Consider the following 19,740-nt stretch of genomic DNA (forward strand, 5'->3'; position numbering starts at 1 on the left):
GACAAATCTATGGGGAGACACCGGACCCGCACGGAGGACCTGCACAGGTGCAATCCTCCCACTTCCACGTGCAAAGACACACGCAGGCCCCACTGAGCGCTGCACACCCTCTCCACCGCACTCCAGGACTCGGCCAGGGGCTTTGTGTGTTCCAGGCATTTTTAATGTGTCTCCAGAAGCCTGGGGCCCCGCCCTCATGTCCTGAACAAGACACAGAGCATCGTCCCTCCTTTCCTCCCGGGAAATTGCTTCGCTGTGTTTGCAAGGAGCATTATTTCATTTGTTTTCCTATAATTCATTTGTTACATCTTATCAGCTTTTATTTCTTTAGTTATTTACATGTTGATGCTCTTTGAATAAAAACCAACGGAATCCAAGCCCTCGCCTCCCTGTTTCAGAATTCTCCCCAAGACTGACCAAAGAGAGATCAGAAATGAAAAACAGAAGAAGCTAAGTATATTCCAAAGCACTGTAGAATTATGCTAGGAAGTGGGAATAAAGTTCCTGTAGTTTTTAAAAGCAGAATATTTCCTCTTTCCATCTAGACTGCAGTTCTGCCAAGCCAGGGGCTGCTTCCTACAATGTCTAGAGCTTGGCTTCCAAAGGGCGTGAGCAAATAATGCCTACTCTAAGAACATTTCCAATACCCTCGGGGTCAGACTTTGCGCTTGTGCTGCTGCACATACATCTCCCATTGACAATGACAGATGACAGAGGGAGGGGCCCAGATAGATCAGGAGAAAGCACTCAGCTTTGTTTGCAACCTTTAAAGTGCACTGCCAGGCCTGCAACATGAGAGGGCTGCAGCAGAATTTGAAGCCTTGGGGAAATTCAAGTGACAACCTTCCCTCAAAGATGATGGGATTGCTCTCTCTTCCTACTTTCACCAACCAGGAGGTCCCAGGGTGAAAGGAGAGAACGTAGAAAATGCTCTCCATCAGGCTGAGTGCAGTGGATCACGCCTGTGATCCCAGCACTTTGCGAGGCCGAGGCGGGCAGATCACCTGAAGTCTGGAGTTCAAGACCAGCCTGACCAACATGGAGAAACCCCATCTCTACTAAAACTACAAAATTAGCTGGGCGTGGTGGCGCATGCCTGTAATCCCAGCTACTTGGGAGGCTGAGGCAGAAGAATCGCTTGAAGCCAGGAGGCGAAGGTTGCCGTGAGCCAAGATCACGCCATTGCACTCCAGCCTGGACAACAAGAGCAAAACTCCATCTCAAAAAAAAAAAAAAAGAAAAGAAAAGAAAGAAAAGAAAAAGAAAATGCCCTCCATCAGAGCCATAGAGTAGCTTGTTTTAATATTTCTACTGTTCTTTTTGCCAAAGAATAAAACATAGTCTAGACTGACCAATATCCCAATGGCTTCCACTGGAAACCATTTGCTCCAAAGAACAGCAGGTTAGAGCTCAAACCAAGGTAAAATTTTCACCTCACTCCCCAACTGCTCAGTTTACAGAGCTCCATTCAACTTCAAAAGAGGTCCCTGGGATAGAAGGGAGTGGGCAGAGAGAGCAAGATGAGAATTCAGATAAACGAAAATGCAAAACCTGAAATGGCTGTTCCCCTCACTGCAGTAGAAAGCTCTGATGGCATGAAGAGCAAGCTGCCTCCTGTATTTTTTTTTTTTAAGATAATGACAATGATGAGCAGATAACATTATCAGCTTGTCTGAAGCTTCAGCAAGCATGCCCTGTAGCCCATAGGGTTTCCATACATTTTCCTGTGCCTCTGAACCCTCACAAATAAAGAGGTCTGCAGCCCCATCTCTACCCCTGGGAGGATGCTTCTGGACATTGATGACACGGTCAGCGAAGATCGCTGTGACCTGGCTGAACACTGCCCTGAACAGGCACTTAAGTGCAAGCACAAACCCATGGGTACTAACCATCTTTCAAAGCTCCCTACAGAAAGCACCTGCCAAATCCAGCATGCACTTGGGAACAGGAAAATATAAACAAAACAGTACCCTTGAGGGCCCCAGCAGGCTCGCCTTTAAAAGGGAGGAGGAGATCTACCTTATTTTCCAAGCGCTTGCCAAGACTCTTTCTTGAATTAAGAATTCTAAAACAACATCATGGAGCTTCTTCTATTAGTCTGCTATTAGTTGCTAGTCGCTGCTTACACAGAGTGAGTTAATTAGTGGCATCAAAGGCAGTACAATAAATTCCCAGGAGGGTCAAAAATTCTGCCTTCTGCTTAGTAGCACATTTATGCCCATCTCTCTCTGAGTCACAATCTCGCGAACATTTAGGTATTCAAGATTTCTTTGAGAATTCAGTTTTAGTCTTTGACAAGCAAAGAATGAAGAGTCTCTCTTTCTTACTTTGCACATACAGACCTGAGCAGTTAAGATTCCATAACGAGATCCACGGCCAACAGTTAAGCAGAAACAATGACAGGCCTGTTCCGAAGGCCAGAGGGTCCAGTTTGCTGCCGCCTGGCTGCATCCTCCGATGGGAATGATCCTATCACTCTGGAGATCTAGCCCAGCCCCTGTGTGGCCAGAGGACTTACAGCTTGGTTTTCCTTTAAAGGCACGAAGGAATAAACCTCTGTGTGCAGCGGCTTCTTCCTCTGGCAGTGCTTTCAGATGCTGGTTCACAGGTCCACACCCTCCTCCCATCACCATCAAAGTCCTATTTCCTAACCTTTCTAACATTTTTCCAAACTGCAGAAGTGAACACAAACTTAATGGGTTACATCTGGTGTGTTTATGTTGCATGTTTTTGTTTTTAGAAGATCACGGAATAAGAAAGCCTGAGCATATGGTGGTATTATATTTTTAATAACATTTTAGAGACCATGCTTATGCCCTTGCAGGAATCAAGCACTCTTGGAGAGTGCATTTAAATATCACGATAATACCATTATTGTACCAAAAGGAGTTAGAGGCCACATGACCCCCATGAGGGACAGACAGCAGGGCTCACCTACACTCAATCAGCCCCCCGGGCAAAGGCCAGGTGCTGCCTGGGTCAGGTTTCTGCAACAGAAACCCCCTCTAGCTATGGCCCACTGACCTCAGCTATGAAATGTGCATTTGAGAAACCCAAATGTAAATACCACCTTTTGATTCTTCACAATTATATCTAAGCAGCCTGCTTCTAGTGAGCTAGCCACAAAAGTCTGCACCTTTACAAAATCTCAGATAATGGCTCAGGTACTGCCTATGAGGGAGGAGGGAAAGGCCACAAAACATCACCTCTCACAAAGCACACCTTCATGGCCACAGACATGACCCTAGCTGCTCTCCTTCCTCACACCACAGCCCCAGGAGTTCACTCACTTAGCCACTAGGCTGCCATGTCTCTAAATTGTTTAAGAATTCAAATTTTTGGAGGAAAGGAAGGTAGGAGGAAGAGAAATATATAATTTCTATACAAAATTTCTAAATAAAAAGAAAAATGTCAAGGAAATGCACCAATTAGCATAAAAATGTATAGATTTTTAACATATTTCTCAATCATGTTAGAGTACAGAAAAAGCTGATGTTTGGTTTTTATTTTTAATTCTATGTATTACCTTTACTATAATTATCTAAAGAATTACACACAAATTGAAAAATTATCCCACAAGTTTATCTGTTGAAGCCTTGCTTTCAACTATTTATCCCACCTCTTGAAACAATAGAATATAGCCAGACACAGCAGGCTAGGTGTGCACATATTAATAACACCTCCTGCTGGTATAAGACTTTAAGAGATTTTGATAATTAGCCTACGTGAAATTATGTGATCATTTAATTATCTCCTATGCATATGCAAACACCTCCCCAAAATGCCAAAAATACCCTAAGGTCCCTCCGTAAAAACTTGTTAACTCAGTTTTTACCAGCCCACTCTGGAAAGGCATAAATGGGAAATGCGTTAACAACACTAGACTGTACTCTGCACCTCACATTTATTGAGCACTAACTAAGTGCCAGGCCAGAGCGATGTGCTCCGTATGCATTAATCCCACTGAGTCTTCACAGTCCTGTCCAGTATACAGTATCATCAACCAGTTATTCAGCTCAAAGTCCTGAGGTTCGCATGTTCTCACTCACAGGTGGGAATTGAACAATGAGATCACTTGGACACAGGAAGGGGAACATCACACACCAGGGCCTATTGTGGGGAGGGGTGGGAGGAGGGATAGCATTAGGAGATATACCTAAGGTAAATGACGAGTTAATGGGTGCAGCACACCAACGTGGCACATGTATACATATGTAACAAACCTGCACGTTGTGCACATGTACCCTAGAACTTAAAGTATAATAAAAAGAAAGAAAAAAATGCAAATAAATAAATAAAAATAAAAACAAAAGTCCTGAGGTTTAACAAAAGTTAAGTGACCGGCTTAAAGTCAACCTTCAGGTAAGTGCCCAGCTTGGCATGACTTTCTTGTGTATTATAAATTACTATTAACCCCTAAAATGTGTCTTCTGTGAGGAGTCTTTGAGAGCATTCATTTGCTTGCCATTGTTCTATCTGTATATGTGAAGACTATTTTCTTGTTTTTTGAGACAGAGTTTCGCTCTTGTTGCCTAGGTTGGAGGGCAGTGGTGCAATCTTGGCCCACTACAACCTCCGCCTCCCGGGTTCAAGCCATTCTCCTGCCTCAGCCTCCTGAGTAGCGTGAGAGAGAGAGCCAAGCACTACACCTGGCTAATTTTTGTATTGTTAGTAGAGACAGGGTTTCACAATGTTAGCCAGGCTGGTCTTGAACTCCTGACCTCAAGTGATCCATCTGCCTCGGAATTCCAAAGTGTGGGATTACAGGCATGAGGTGAGCCACCACACCTGGCCAAAGACTATTTTCATTATTAAAATTATTCTGCCTCTTCCTCTAAAGGCCATCAGGAAGAATACTACAGACTTAATCAAATGAACTTAATTGTAAACTTTAAGCCAGAGTCATGAATGAAATATGGTTCAGAAACTTCTTTGAATTTCTTATTCTACTTCCATTGTTGCTATTGTTGTTATTGTCAAGCTCAGGTCTTGGGCACATTTAGTATCTTGCAGTATAAATGACACCTCTCATGCTATGGCTAAATTATCTTCCTGTCACACTATTTCTCCCCACACCTCCCCCTTTCTATAGGGTTTCCAGGTTCTGAATAGCTATTTTGAAAAGAAAAAGAAAAAGAAAAAAATACATATATATATAAAACACTGTCTTCAGGGGGACTGGGATGAAGGCTTAGATGCAAGAAGCAGCCTGAGTATTTGGCTTGTGCTTAACTTAACAATAGCTCCAACAGTTAGAGCCTCACATAGTTTATTGAAAGGGCATATGTCCAAAAGTTAAAGAAGCATATGGTTTACAGAAAAAGGAAAAAAAACTTGCACTTGGAAGCAGCTTTGCTTGGATTATTTACCAACAAATGAAAGGCCCTTCATGCTGCCCAAGAGTATAATCCCTTCCCACTGGCTGGAAAGGAATGCTGAATGAGTCAATAAAGTCAGAATCATAAGTCAGAATCATTTGGGAGGCAACATCACGAGACGAGACCATCCTGGCTAACACGGTGAAACCCCGCGTCTCTACCAAAAAATAAAGATGAGGAGAATATCGTGAATTATAGCAAAGCGAGACTTTCAAAAAAAAAAAAAAAAAAAAAAAAAAAAAAAAAAGAATCATAGAGACATTTCCCTCCCCAACTAAAGATCGAATTTTAGCAAATTTAATTTTCAATCAAGAACAAAACCAGACTACTTCTTAAAATGCGCTATTAGGAATTGTAACTGTTTCTAAATGTGCCAGATATATTTCCACCCATGCAATATTAAAACTAACAAGCGTCTTTTCAATTTCTTTTAATGATGGGGTATGCAATAAAAATACAGCAGTGCTTCATTTAGCCAAAGGAGCTGGAGCAAAAAAGACCTAAATAAATAAATAATAAGCGTGCATGGGCCACTTACCAAAAATAAAATCATTTCATTCAACCTTTTACAGGAGGTGCATGCAGCATTTTGAAAGCAAAAATTCTCATAACACAAACCTCCACTTAAAAATCACTGCCAAGGGCTGGAACCATGGCAGGATGTTATTTCTTTTTCAATTTATTTTTTAATGTTTGGGTATTAATGGCATCAACTGCCATGTAGTATAATAAGGCAGCACAGTGTAATAAAGGAGTTAGAAAACCTAGCTCCCAGACTTGCTCCTACCACTTAATCGGTATGTGACCCAGGGTACATTAAAATATATCGGGTTGTCAGCTGCCTCCTCTAGAAAAGGCAGATAGTAAAACATGCCCTTCTTACTTCATAGGGTATTCTGAGGGTTAAACATAATAGCATATGAAAGAGAGCTTTATAAATTGTGGCATTTACGAATGCTAGGTACTATCACTAATCTGATAATCTGTGCGATAACGCAAAACAGGGTGGTAAGATAAACAAGCCCTGGGCCAGGCATTGGGTTTCCAGGCCTTGGGTGTCCAAACAGAATATCCCTTATTCAAAATGCTTGAGACCAGAAGTCTTTTGGATTTCAAATTTTGTCAGATTTTGGAATATTTTGCATATACATAATGAGATTATCTTGGGGATGGGACCCAAGTCTGAACACAAAATTCATTTGTGTCTCATATATACCTCATATCCATAGCCTAAGGGTAATGGCATAGAATATTTCCAATAATTTTGTGTATGAAGCAAAGTTTTGATAGCAGCCCCTCACATGAGATCAGGTGCAGAGTTTTCTACTCGTGGCATCACATTGGTGCTCCCAAAGTGTCAGATTTGGGAGCATTTGGGATTCCAGATTTTCAGATCAGGGATGCCCAACCTATACTGCTAGAAATGTCTGATGTTAGGCAAATCACAGAATTTCTTTAGGCTGCTGTTTCCCCTTATATAAAATGGAACATCTCCTATCGACTTCAGCCAACTTCTCATAGACGTCCTAGGAAAAAGGATGGTGCAGAAGAGAGCTCCGTAACCTCTAAGGCAACAGACCAGTAGACGCCTCCACCAGGCATCAGGATAGACAGCTTAGGAGGGAGTAACTGCTGCTTCACAACCAGAAAAAAAGATCCAAGTTAATAATCTGTAATTAAAACTGGTCATCTCTTTTACCCACTTCTTCGACGTATCTCTGGTCAAGCCCAAGATCAACATTTACCAGACAAGTATGCTTAGTTCTTCAAATTTCTGTTGAAAACATCTATCCCTTCGACCCGGTTTTCTGCAGTGACTTGAGACACTTGAAATTTTCCCGAGGAATACATTTTGTTTCTCCATAAACAATATTTACTAAGAAAAATCAAGCAAATTATTTTAGGGTGATTGTTGACAACCTGTATCCCCTGATTGCTTTTGTACAGTCTATGAGTTCAAAATAGATCTCAAATTTTTTAATGGATGAAAAATAATTAAAAGAAGAATGATATTTCACAACAGGCAAAAATGATAGGAAATTTAAATTTCAAGGTCCGTAAATAATGTTTTGTTGCAACACAGCCAGGCTCATTCATTTTCATATTGTCTACAGCTGTTTTGGAGCCACAACAGCAGAGCTGAGTAGTGATAGAAACTAAATCGCCTGTTAAAATCTGAACATAGTTACTCGCTGGTCTTTTGCAGAAAAGGTGTGTTGTCCTCTGACCTACCTTGTCTCAGGATATGATAAGAACACCCATTAGTAAAACTATGAAACACGCCTAGGAAAAATATTCAAAAATAAGGCAACTATCATCTGCACAGTATTTAATATGAATGCTTTGAAATCTTAAAATAACTATGAGGCAGACAGCAATATCATCCTACAGATGACGGAAATAGGCTTAGAAAAATTAACTTCTCCAAAGTCACAAAGTTAGTAAGTCAGGGATCAAATCAGTCCCCTATGATTCTGAACCTGACAATTATAAGACCTAGTGTGGCACATACATTTGTTAATAGGGATGAAAGAGGCACATCCAAGAATAAAGTTTTGAGACTTCCTCTTCCCACATAATTGGGAAACTCCTTGCTAGAGGCAGAAACAAATGCAGTCAGGATCAAATGCAGTCAGGATTCCGAGGCAGTGTTTCCACTTCTTGTGTCAAAAATTGGGTAACAGAGTTTAGAGCAGGCCGAGTCAACACAAACAATACAAACCAGCCCAGGTTGGTTCTTCACATTCAATTCATACAGACTCATCCACATCAAGGGCTCCGTGTGTCCCAGCATGAACCCTGATCTTCTTTTTTTTTTTTTTTTTTTTTTTTTTGAGACGGAGTCTGGCTCTGTCACCCAGGCTGGAGTGCAGTGGCGCGATCTCGGCTCACTGCAAGCTCCGCCTCCCGGGTTCACGCCATTCTCCTGCCTCAGCCTCCCGAGTAGCTGGGACTACAGGCGTCCGCCACCTCGCCCGGCTAGTTTTTTTTTTTTTGTATTTTTTAGTAGAGACGGGGTTTCACCGTGTTAGCCAGGATGGTCTCCATCTCCTGACCTCGTGATCCGCCCGTCTCGGCCTCCCAAAGTGCTGGGATTACAGGCGTGAGCCACCGCGCCCGGCAGAACCCTGATCTTCTAAGAGGAGTAAAAACAGAATGGCTGCTGCCCTCAAGGCCCACATGACTGATTTTTCTAGATGAGAAACTACCTGAAAAGGGACACAGAAGCTACAGGATTAGCACAGGGTAAGCAGTAATGTAAACATCAGGTAAAGGCCATGGAGAGGAAAGGCTTCTTCTTCAGGTTTTGACTGTGGGGGGATAGACCAAGCTTACCTTTGTAGAGGAGGTTTGAACAAGAATTGGTTTGGAAAGTCTCTAACTCAAAATTTCAAAGAGGCTGCGATCTCAACCCAACCCCTCAGGGATAGATCCAACTGAACTCAGTGACTACTCTGATACTCTAAAATATTGCACCTTCGGTTTAAGTTGAGAACACATGTAATTTTTCCTGCACTTTCCTTTATTCTTTAATTCACATCTTGATGACACAAATGGAAATGTACTTTTTTTGGCAAAAAAGCTTGAAGAGAAATAATAATAGATTTCATACTGCACTGCTGCCAAGTCATTCAAAGAAGAACTCTTCCATCCTAATCACATCGTCTGGGCCAGTTCTACGACAGTTCCCAAGAAGAGTTGAGGAAAACGGCAACCAAAAGACATAATCAAGGCTGTGTTACTATGCCTGGCAATTCTGTCAATTCTACTAAGTTCCTCTCATCTACTCTACAATCTGTAGACAAAAATAAAAATCTTAGTATGGTCCAGCTAGAAAATGAAACAGCCCCTCCTATAAAATGAATGCATCTCAGAGCTCATTCAGCAGAATACTAGCAACCACTAAAACTTCAACCCCTGCTCTGTCACAAAGCAGCAGCTTCTCCTTGGCTCTCAAGTAGCTCGACCTTACAAAGCTCTCTTGCCTAAAGGAAATTCATTTTTGTTTCCCTTCCTATGGAAAGGAACTCCTCCTGGGGAGGAGTGGTCCAGGGGAAGAAGGAGTAAACACTTTTTTTTTTTTTGTATTTTCAACATATCTTCAAATCTACGCGGCAACCTTGTGTTTTCCTGTCAAATAACAACTATATTCACAAACTAGATATCTTCCATCCAAACACTGATCTTTTGCAATACTGACCTCCTTCTGTAATATTCAGGTCACAGTCTTCCTTGCCAAGGGCCTCATAAATTACTCAGACTCAAACCAAGAGTTTCTATCTATCTCTATACACCTGCCTTTCTTTTCCCCACATTAAACAGTACTCTTATATCTCACCTCTGCTTGTCGCACCCCTCCAGACACTGCCAAAGAATGCTCGTCTCCATCACCAACATGCCTCTGCTCTGTAGCTGCCTCTCTCTGATTTGCCTTTTCCCCAACTGCAGTTGTCTCTACCTTTTCACTCTGAGTCCTCGTTGAACTCAACACTGCCTCTATCTAATGCACCATCTCTAGTTTTTTTTTTTTTTTTTTTGAGACGGAGTTTTACTCTTGTTGCCCAGACTGGAGTACAATGGTGCAATCTCGGCTCACTGCAACCTCCACCTCCTGGGTTCAACCAATTCTCCTGCCTCAGCCTCCCAAGTAGCTGGAATTACAGGTGCCTACCACCACGCCTGACTAATTTTTTGTATTTTTAGTAGGGACAAGGTTTTACCATGTTGGCCAGGCTGGTCTTGAACTCCTGGCCACAGGTGATCCACCAGCCTCAGCTTCCCAAAGCGCTGGGATTACAGGTGTGAGCCACCGCACCTGGCCATGCACCATCTCCATTTTTTACACGTCACAACCACTGAGCACATCATAGACCTCATGACCCCAGTTTTCTCTTTTTGACCTTTTGTGGCTTGCACTTGACCCCTAAAGTTTTCCACAATGTTTCTAAGGATTGTTCTTTGGCCAATTTAATGGCTTCCTTACTGTGCTGATGCTTCAGTCTTCCAGCCACTCTGTTCAAGTAATAATCTTTTGTTTACTTGTCTTTCAATCTTTGAAATTTGAATGGCTTTAAAATATTACTTTCCGAGTCTGTGTAATTTTTTTTCCTTTTGTAATGGGTCTATCTGGATAGAACTGAAATTCATTGTTAGAAAAAAACCAAAATGCATGCAAAAATACAGGTTCTAATTTAATGGCTAAGTAGAAAAATAATCACTAGGACACATCCTGTCCATACCCCTGCAATATACAGACAAGTTTCGAAAGCGGGAGTTTTAATGTAGTTGTATATTCCTGTGTTTAAATATATTTAAAGAATTTAAAGACCAGGCACGGTGGCTCACACCTATAATCCCAGCACTTTGGGAGGCTGGGGTGGCAGGATTGCTTGAGCCGAGGAATTCAAGACCAACTAGGCAACATGGTAAAACCCTGTCTCTACACGACACGCAAAAATTAGCTGGGCGTGGTGGTGCAGGCTTGTAGTCCCAGCTCCTTGGGAGGCTGGAGTAGGAGGATCCTTGAGGCTAAGAGGCAGAGGTTGTAGTAAGCCAAGACCGTGCCACGGCACTGTAGCCTGAGAGACCTTGTCTAAAAAAATGAAAATAAAAATAAAAAAAATCGCCGGGTGCGGTGGCTCACGCCTGTAAGCCCAGCACTTTGAGAGGCCGAGGCAGGCAGATCACGAGGTCAGGAGATCGAGACCATCCTGGCTAACATAGTGAAACCCTGTCTCTACTAAAAATACAAAAAATCAGCCGGGCATGGTGGCATGTGGCTGTGGTCCCAGCTACTCGCGAAGCTGAGGCAGGAGAATGGCGTGAACTCAGGAGGTGGAGCTTGCAGTGAGCTGAGATCACGCCACTGCACTCCAGCCTGGGCGATAGAGGGAGACTCCGTCCCAAATAAATAAATAAATAAATGTTTAAAAAATCTAAAAAGGGGTTTTTTTTTTTTTTTTTTGTAATGAAATCTTTCATTCTAGGATCAGTCTTAACATTGCAAGGGAAAGCAATAATGAAATGATCATAAAGTAAATGAGGCTTTTAAATCCCTATTCACAGGCCAGAAGCAGTGGCACATGCCTGTAATTCCAGCACTTTGGGATGCCAAGGCAGGTAGATCACTTGAGGTCAAGAGTTCAAGACCAGTCTGGCCAACATGGTGAAACCTCATATTTACTAAAAATACAAAAATTGCCAGGCGTGGAGGTTGCCGTGAGCCTGGGCAACAGACTGAAACTGTGTGAAAAAAAAAAATCACTATTGAGTAGGGTGCGCTCTCTGGTGGGTTAAAACAGATCTGTTACAAATCTGCATGACAGTGTCCCTGCATCCCTACTATAGAAACCATAGAAACCAGCAAAAGTTCTGGTATAATACTTACCTATCCAATGTGAACTATCTTTCTACATGAAGGTTTCAAGAGTTCAAACAATATGCAAAAACATCAGGATTGTCATGGGTCTGGGAGGATACTTTTAAAATATCCCCTTAGAAATACACATTCCTGAAGCCTAAATATGGAAACGTTTTCCACATGAACACTTAAACATTAGAAAAGAAGTAACAAATTAGTTTAATTTCACTGATTGGGTCGTGAAGACACAACTGTACCATACAATTTATCACGCCACTAAATCGAATAGACTGCTGGTGCATTTGGGGGTCTCATTCCCTACTTGTTCTGGGTTTAGGCCTTTTCAGTAACTAGCTGCTAGTGATGTCAAGTCTTGAACTTCTTTTGTACCTTCCTGAGCTGACCACAGAAAGACACATCTAAAATGTCTCTTAAAAGTGGGCAAGTCAATTTTGTAAAGTCACTGAGTATACTAATATTCTAAATAATTCAATCAAAAATGTAGAATCTAAGTCTTGCAAACAAAGTTAAAACCATAAAACCATAGATGAAAATCCAAAACATTAGGAAACAGATGCTTGGCAAATCCAAAAATCGCATATATTAAATCTTAATGTCAAGAGTACAAAAGCCAACTCGTCATAGAGTAGTGAAAACGGAAGCAAAGTTAAAAGTTACGGTGTTTTGTATGCTCCCCTTCCTAAAAACCTTCTAGAAGCACATGCCACTTCCAGGCTCACAAACCTTGCATGAAGCCCAGGTGTATGCAAGACCAACTCCAAACTGCCCAGCCTGAATAGAGGCTCTGAGCACGAAGAACCATTCTCAGTCCCTTTGGTCCCACCTTCTAAGCCTGCTCAACTTTCCACCCAATGTCTACCAGAGCATTTCTTACCTTGTTTGGTAATTAGCTATTCACTTGTATGTCTCCACCACTAGAAAAGAAGATCCTTGAGGGCAGGGGCTGGAATTCGGTACTGTGTTATCTCTTATGTGCACACCAGAGGCACTACTGAAGAATTCTACAGATGAATAAATAATTGAATGAATGTGGTGGGACTTCCAGGGAGTGTCTGGAAGCAACAGTGTAAGTTTGCTGCTGTTGCTGTTCTTGCTGTCTTGCAAGGGTGGCCGAAACAACAGGCATCGTTCTGATCAGGATCAGGTCCCAGAGGGAGTAACACTGGAGCATCCCTGTGGGCCTTGGCAATGGGGCCCCAAGAAACAAGATGCCAAAAGTAAAAGCATAGCTCCAGCTGGGGGCTTGGAGGGACAACAAACAGGGGAGAAGGGGGCAGAGGGAAGTCTCTTATGGCAGCATTCTGCCCGTGTGGCTCTGATTTTTTTTATTTTTTTTTATTTTTTTTTGAGACAGGGTCTCGCTCTGTCTCCCAGGCTGGAGGGCAGTGGCACAATCTCGACTCACTGCACCCTCTGCCTCCCAAGCAATTCTCCCACCTCAGCTTTCCAAGTAGCTGGGATTACATGTACATGCCACCATGCCCAGCTAATTTTTTATTTTTTTATTTTTTTGAGATATAGTTTCAGGCTTGTCATCCAGGCTGGAGTGCAATGGCACGATCTCGGCTCACTGCAACCTCCACCTCCCAGGTTCAAACAAATCTGCCTCAGCCTCCCAAGCAGCTGGGATTACAGGTTGTCACCACCACCACACCCGACTAATTTTTGTAATTTTTAGTAGAGACGGGATTTCACCAAGTTGGCCAGGCTGGTCTCGAACTCCTGACTTCAGGTGATCCGCCCACCTCAGTCTCCTAAAGTGCTGGGATTGCAGACATGAGCCACCATGCCTGGCCTGGTTCTGATTCTTTATGCCTCTGTTAGCGTTTGTCAGGTTATCACCTAAGAACATGATATTGCTATTTGTCAACTTAAGGCTGGTGTCCTTTAATGGAAGACAAAATGTTAAGGACAGTAAGCAATGGGAATGAAAATAAACAAAGAGATAAAGGGCAAGAAAAATGGACACAAACTACCATACTACAGAATTCCTCTCTTCCAGCATCGATTTTCCATCTGTTCCACGCTCAAGGGAGTTGCTGTGAAGATTAATATTTAGTCCATGAATATGAGAGAAGTACAAGATGATTCATAGTTTACAGAGATACCCATAAAATTGGAAAAGCACCAGCAAATATCTGGCCCTCCTTGAGTTATTAAATTGTCAGTTTGTTTGGGAATTATTGATAAATTTTAAATAAGTATACACACACTTGAAAGACTGAAGAATGAAAATTTAACAGTTTAGCTTTTTCTGTATACATACAAACAGAAAGAGACAGAGAGCGAAATAAACGTAACTCTGGCAATTTCTTAAAAAGGTAGGGCATTTTTATGCAGCACATGTTTTTGTTTTTTCTCTTAACTATCAGCCTTTCATCTTGATGCTGGTAAGGACTGCATTTGCCACAGGCTGATAAGTGGATATGGCAGAACTTCAAAACTCATGTCAGCCAAAGAATTTAGAGAGAGAGAAAAAATCAGACATAAAGCTGGTAAAAAGCAGCTATAAAAATTTTTAATGTCTTTTATTTAATTCTACCAAAAGATCACACAGCAGCAGGATCCAGATTTGGTACATCTCTCAAACTCAACTCATGCATGCACATGGCCTGAATCCAATTTCTTACCCCAAAGATTGTTTTTCATTACGCTAGTAAACCTAGGAAGGTTGCTTATAAGACCAACAAGTTAATAAACTCCTTCCTTTTAAGACAATTCAAAAGCCTTTAACTTACTAGAGTGAATCAAGACAAACTGATAAAGAAGAAAATAACAAGACATAAGACATAATTCTTCATTTAGAAATGATAGCCTGGTCTGAAGCCAACAGTCATTATCTACAATTTAAATCAGAACTCAGTACCTTGTTAAGAAAACTTCATTACTCTCATCCTTCCTGAAAGTAACGTCAAAGAAAGACAAAAACACTGTGCATTGCAAGTCTGTGCTGTTCTTTACTTTGCTCAAGAGCTGTCAGGGGAGAGGAGAGAAGAAAGATGTGGGCGCAAGAAAGTTTGTGCAAGTATCAGTTCTACTCCCAACACCGGGGCACCAAAAAACATGTAGCAGAATATTCACAGGATCACTCTTTGTAACCAAAAATGTGAAGCTACCAAATGTCCATTAGCAGTAGGACAGATTCATAAATTGTGATATAGCCACACAAAGGAATACTATACGCCAAGAGGGATGAACATTTACAACTACATATAATGTAGATGAATCTGGTAAACACAATGAAGACCAAATAGAAGAAGCCAGATACAAAAAGAAAACACATTTATAAAGTTCGAAAACAGACTGAGCACTTTGGCTCATGCTTACAATCCCTGCACCTTGGGAAGCCGAGGTGGGAGGATCACTTGAGGCCAGGAATTCGAGATCAGCCTGGGCAAAACAGCAAGAACCCATCTCTAAAAAAAAGCTTTAAACAGACTGGATTAAGAAAATGTGGCACATATACACCATGGAATACTATGCAGCCATAAAAAAAGATGAGTTCGTGTCCTTTGTAGGGACATGAATGCAGCTGGAAACCATCATTCTCAGCAAACTATCACAAGAACAGAAAACCAAACACTGCATGTTCTCACTCATAGGTGGGAATTGAACAATGAGATCACTTGGACACAGGAAGGGGAATATCACACACCGCGGCCTATTGTGGGGTGGGGAGAGGGGGGAGGGACAGCATTAGGAGATATACCTAATGTAAATGACAAGTTAACGGGTACAGCACACCAACATGGCACATGTATACATATGTAATAACTCCACACGTTGTGCACATGTACTCTAGAACATAAAGTATAATTTAAAAAAATAAGAAAATTTTAAAAATTGCCATGCACGGTGGCACGCACTAGTGGTCCCAGCTACTCAGGAGGCTAAGGCAGGAGGAACACCTGAGCCTGGGAGGTTGAGACTGCAGTGAGCTGTGATTGCACTACTTCACTCCAGTCTGGGCAATGAAGTGAAATCCTGTCTCAAAAAAAATTAAAAATAAAAAAAATAATAAAATACATACTGTTAGGTGTCAGAGATCAAGAGGGGCTAGAGGGTGCTGAATGGATCTGTTTCTTGAGTCTGATTCTAGCTTCACAAATGTTTGGTTTGTGAGAAATCATCTAACTGTCCATTTATGATATGTGTCCTTTTCTACATGCATATTCTCTTTGGTATAAAATGGAAAGTGTCAATTCAAAAAACTTCCAGACAGCCCTTCAATGTCTGCTTCAGATTTGTCTCTGTGCACCCATTCACAGGCACCATTGTTTTTCTAAAATATGAAACTTACAGCTGTTTATTTTAGACAGTCTAATATACATTCAAACATTTGCAATATATAACAAAATGTTACTCTGTCACAAAAAAACCACCTCAAACTGTGCATGAACAGCCAACTCACTGAAGAAGAAATTTAAATGTGCAATAAGAAAATGAAAATTCATTTTATTTCATTGTGTTATAAAAAAATAAAATTGAAACATGATGCTATTTTTTGTCTTGGTATCAAACGAAAAAGTGCTGGTAAAGGTTTAGTAAAGGAACATGCACTTTTATTAGCAGGGTAGCATTGGTGCATGTTGAATACTCACATATACATACACCAATTTGATGATATGGGTGACAAATCTTAAATGTATATACTGGTTGACCCAATCCTCCCCTTGCTGGGTACATACCCGAAGGAGAAATTCAGGTACTAGGCAAAGACTTCCCTAAAAGGATGTTCACTGAAACAATATTTATAATACAGCTAGTAAAAGTCCTAAATGGCCAACAATAGAAGATTAATAATGTCCACAAAGCACAAAAAAGAGAAGATAAGATAAGAGGAAAGAGTAAAGAACAGAAAGCAAATACCAAAGTGTTAGCAGTGATGGTTATCTGTGAGACGTCAATTACTGGTGTGTTTTTAATCTTATATTTACTGTATTTTCCAATATTTCTCTAAAATTAAAAAAAAAATTAGGCCAGGCACAGTGGCTCATGCCTGTAATCACAGTACTTTGGGAGGCCAAGGCAGGCAGATCACTTGAGGTCAGGAGTTCAAGACTAGCCTGGCCAACATGGTGAAAACCTGTCTCTACAAAAAATACAAAAAAATTAGCTGGGCATGCTGGGACGTGCCTGTAATTCCAGCTACTCAGGAGGCTGAGGCACGAGAATCACTTGAGCCCAGGAGGCAGAGGTTGCAGTGAGCTGAGATTACACCACTGCACACCAGCCTGGGCGACAAAGCGAGACTGTGTTTCAAAAAAAAAAAAAGAGTGTGTGTATATATATGTATCTATTATATATATATTTATATAAATTTACATATTTATATAAAATATATATATAAAATATATTATAAAATAGAATATATTATAAAATAAAATAAAATATATTATAAAATATATATATAAAATATATTATAAAATATATATCTATTTTATATATATTTACAAATTTATATATAATAGATATCTATTTTGTATATTTATAAATTTATACTATATATACAAATATATATTTATATAAATATATATTTATGTATGTAAAAATAAATGTGTTTTTTTCAGGGCTGTTTCAAACTTAAATATTACAGTTCTTACAGAGAACTTACTGACTTCTTAAGAAAGCACCTGATCTTTTTAAAATACAAGTTAATGGTAAACAAAAGAGATGCCAGCACTCTCACCACAACTGCCACAATCAAGTATTTGCTTGAGAATTATTTTTTTCTGCCCTAAATCCCCTGTAGGGGTGGGAAGAGGGTATTAGACATTCTGTGAGCTCATGCCCAGTTTAACTCTAATTCCTCAGGCAAAATATAACCTGTGAGGATACACTTGTGGCTTCTCCCTGCAGCAACAATCCGATTGACTCAGCACACATTTATTAATCATTCTATGTTAAATTACGGGGTTCTATAACAATTGTGCAATGTCCTCCATTTCCCACTCACACCACTTTCCCGCTCTTCTAACTCTATACAGCTCTAGGAACTGTATTATCAGTTCACTGTCTTGCATCTCACCTTAGCTTTTTTTTTTTTTTTTTTTTTTTTTTTTTTTTTTTTTTGAGATGGAGTCTAGCTCGGTCGCCCAGGCTGGAGTGCAGTGGCCAGATCTCAGCTCACTGCAAGCTCCACCTCCCGGGTTTACTCTATTCTCCTGCCTCAGCCTCCCGAGTAGCTGGGACTACAGGCGCCCGCCACCTCGCCAGGCTAGTTTTTTGTATTTTTTAGTAAAGACGGGGTTTCACCGTGTTAGCCAGGATGGTCTCGATCTCCTGACCTTGTGATCCGCCCGTCTCGGCCTCCCAAAGTGCTGGGATTACAGGCTTGAGCCACCGCGCCCGGCCTCACCTTAGCTTCTAATAAGTGTGAGATTCAAAACTAGACTTGATCACAAAATTTTCAAGATTGTTCAGAAGTCTGTATGAGATGTGATTTCATGGCCTTTTCTATCATACAAGTCCACTGTCACAGGCTTCACAAAACAGACATTTAGCAAGACATTTTAACACTTCTTCCCACATGAAAACGTCAAGATTTTTTTTAAAAAAAACTTTTCCTATGCAGAGAACTAAGGAGATAATGGGCCTAAGTACAGCAGAAGCAAATTAAAAAGAATTTCCAACTCCCACATCACTATGTTTAAGCAATGTGAATACATCCACAAGTAGAAAAAAGACGAGAAGGAAATGTACTAAAATGTTAACAATTGTCATCCGTACATGAATAGTGAAATAAGGGTAATATTTGTTTTCTTTTGCTATATTCTTCAATATTTTTTCATACTTTACACATTGATTATTGCTTTTGTTATTAGAAACCTTAATCAAATGCTACAGGACAGAAAATGTAGGGAGAGAAAAGATAAACATCTGGGAATCCAAGGTCCTGGGACTTGGAACTTGTCAACTTGCTCAAGTTTATACAGTTCCTAAAGCTTTCTTCCAAATGTAGGTTAAAGCTAAGTCACTGAGTCCTCAGAGAATTCCTTCTGTCACTGCAGACAGCCTTTTGGCATTTATAATCCATAGTGGAGGCTGAAAATACAGGGGACAATAAAGAAAAGACCCAAGACTGTGCCATGATCTGTTTTTATCCATTTTTCTTAGAAATTTTAATGGTATTTGGGGGCAGAGTTTCCCACAAAAATTGAACAGAATGTACCTTCACATTGACTCTGAGAATAAAACAATGTTAACTGCTCCAAAGGGCAGGGGGTGGGGGTGTCTACAGGACTCATGCACATTCTGTTCTCATGCATGAGATCTCAGCTGTGGGTTTTGAACAGAAAAGTATTTCCTTCTAGTCTTTTCTCTACTCCTGGATGTATTCACATTGCTTAAACATAGTGACATGGGAGTTGGAAATTCTTTTTAATTTGCTTCTTCTGTACTTAGGCCCATTATCTCCTTCTTAGTTCTCTTCTTAGGAAAAGTTTAAAAAAAAATGAAGTTTTCACTTGGGAACATAAAACAATGTTAACTGCTCCAAAGGGCAGGGGGTGGGGGTGCCTACAGGATTCATGCATATTCTGCTGTCATGCATGAGATCTCAGCTATGCATTCCAAACAGAAAAGAGGGATCCCCATGTCCTAACTGACTGCCTCTGTGATAGAGGAGAATTTGCATGGCTGGCATTTCTATCAACCAGCAGAATTAGATAGTAAGAAGAAAAAGGATAAACTTTTTTACACTAAAAAGTGTAAATGAGTTAAATGAATAAAATGGCCTTGAAATCATCCCGCACCCAGGTAAATGTATGGGTTTGTAGGCATTCTTTGGAGATTCCCCCCTTCATGGTAGCCCATCCAAGAGGATCTGCGGCTGAGTGGTTTGTGCAGCAGGAGGGATGGACAGCACCGAGGCATCCAATCCTCCTGGTCCAGCCTCTGGCCTGGGCCTCCAAATGGTTGCCTGGGAGAGGGGATGAGTTTTCAGCAGTGGAGCTGAGAGTTTTCCTTGAGTAAAGTTAA

General features: G+C 40.9%; 1 protein-coding gene across 2 annotated transcripts in view; it reads right to left on the minus strand.

The window, feature by feature from the left end:
• GLI3 (GLI family zinc finger 3) overlaps positions 1–19,740 on the minus strand; it is a 279,496-nt gene that overhangs the window by 192,268 nt on the left and 67,488 nt on the right. The window lies entirely within an intron of this gene.

Source organism: Macaca thibetana, chromosome 3 (genome assembly GCF_024542745.1).
Source record: "Macaca thibetana thibetana isolate TM-01 chromosome 3, ASM2454274v1, whole genome shotgun sequence".
Lineage (NCBI taxonomy): Eukaryota > Metazoa > Chordata > Mammalia > Primates > Cercopithecidae > Macaca > Macaca thibetana.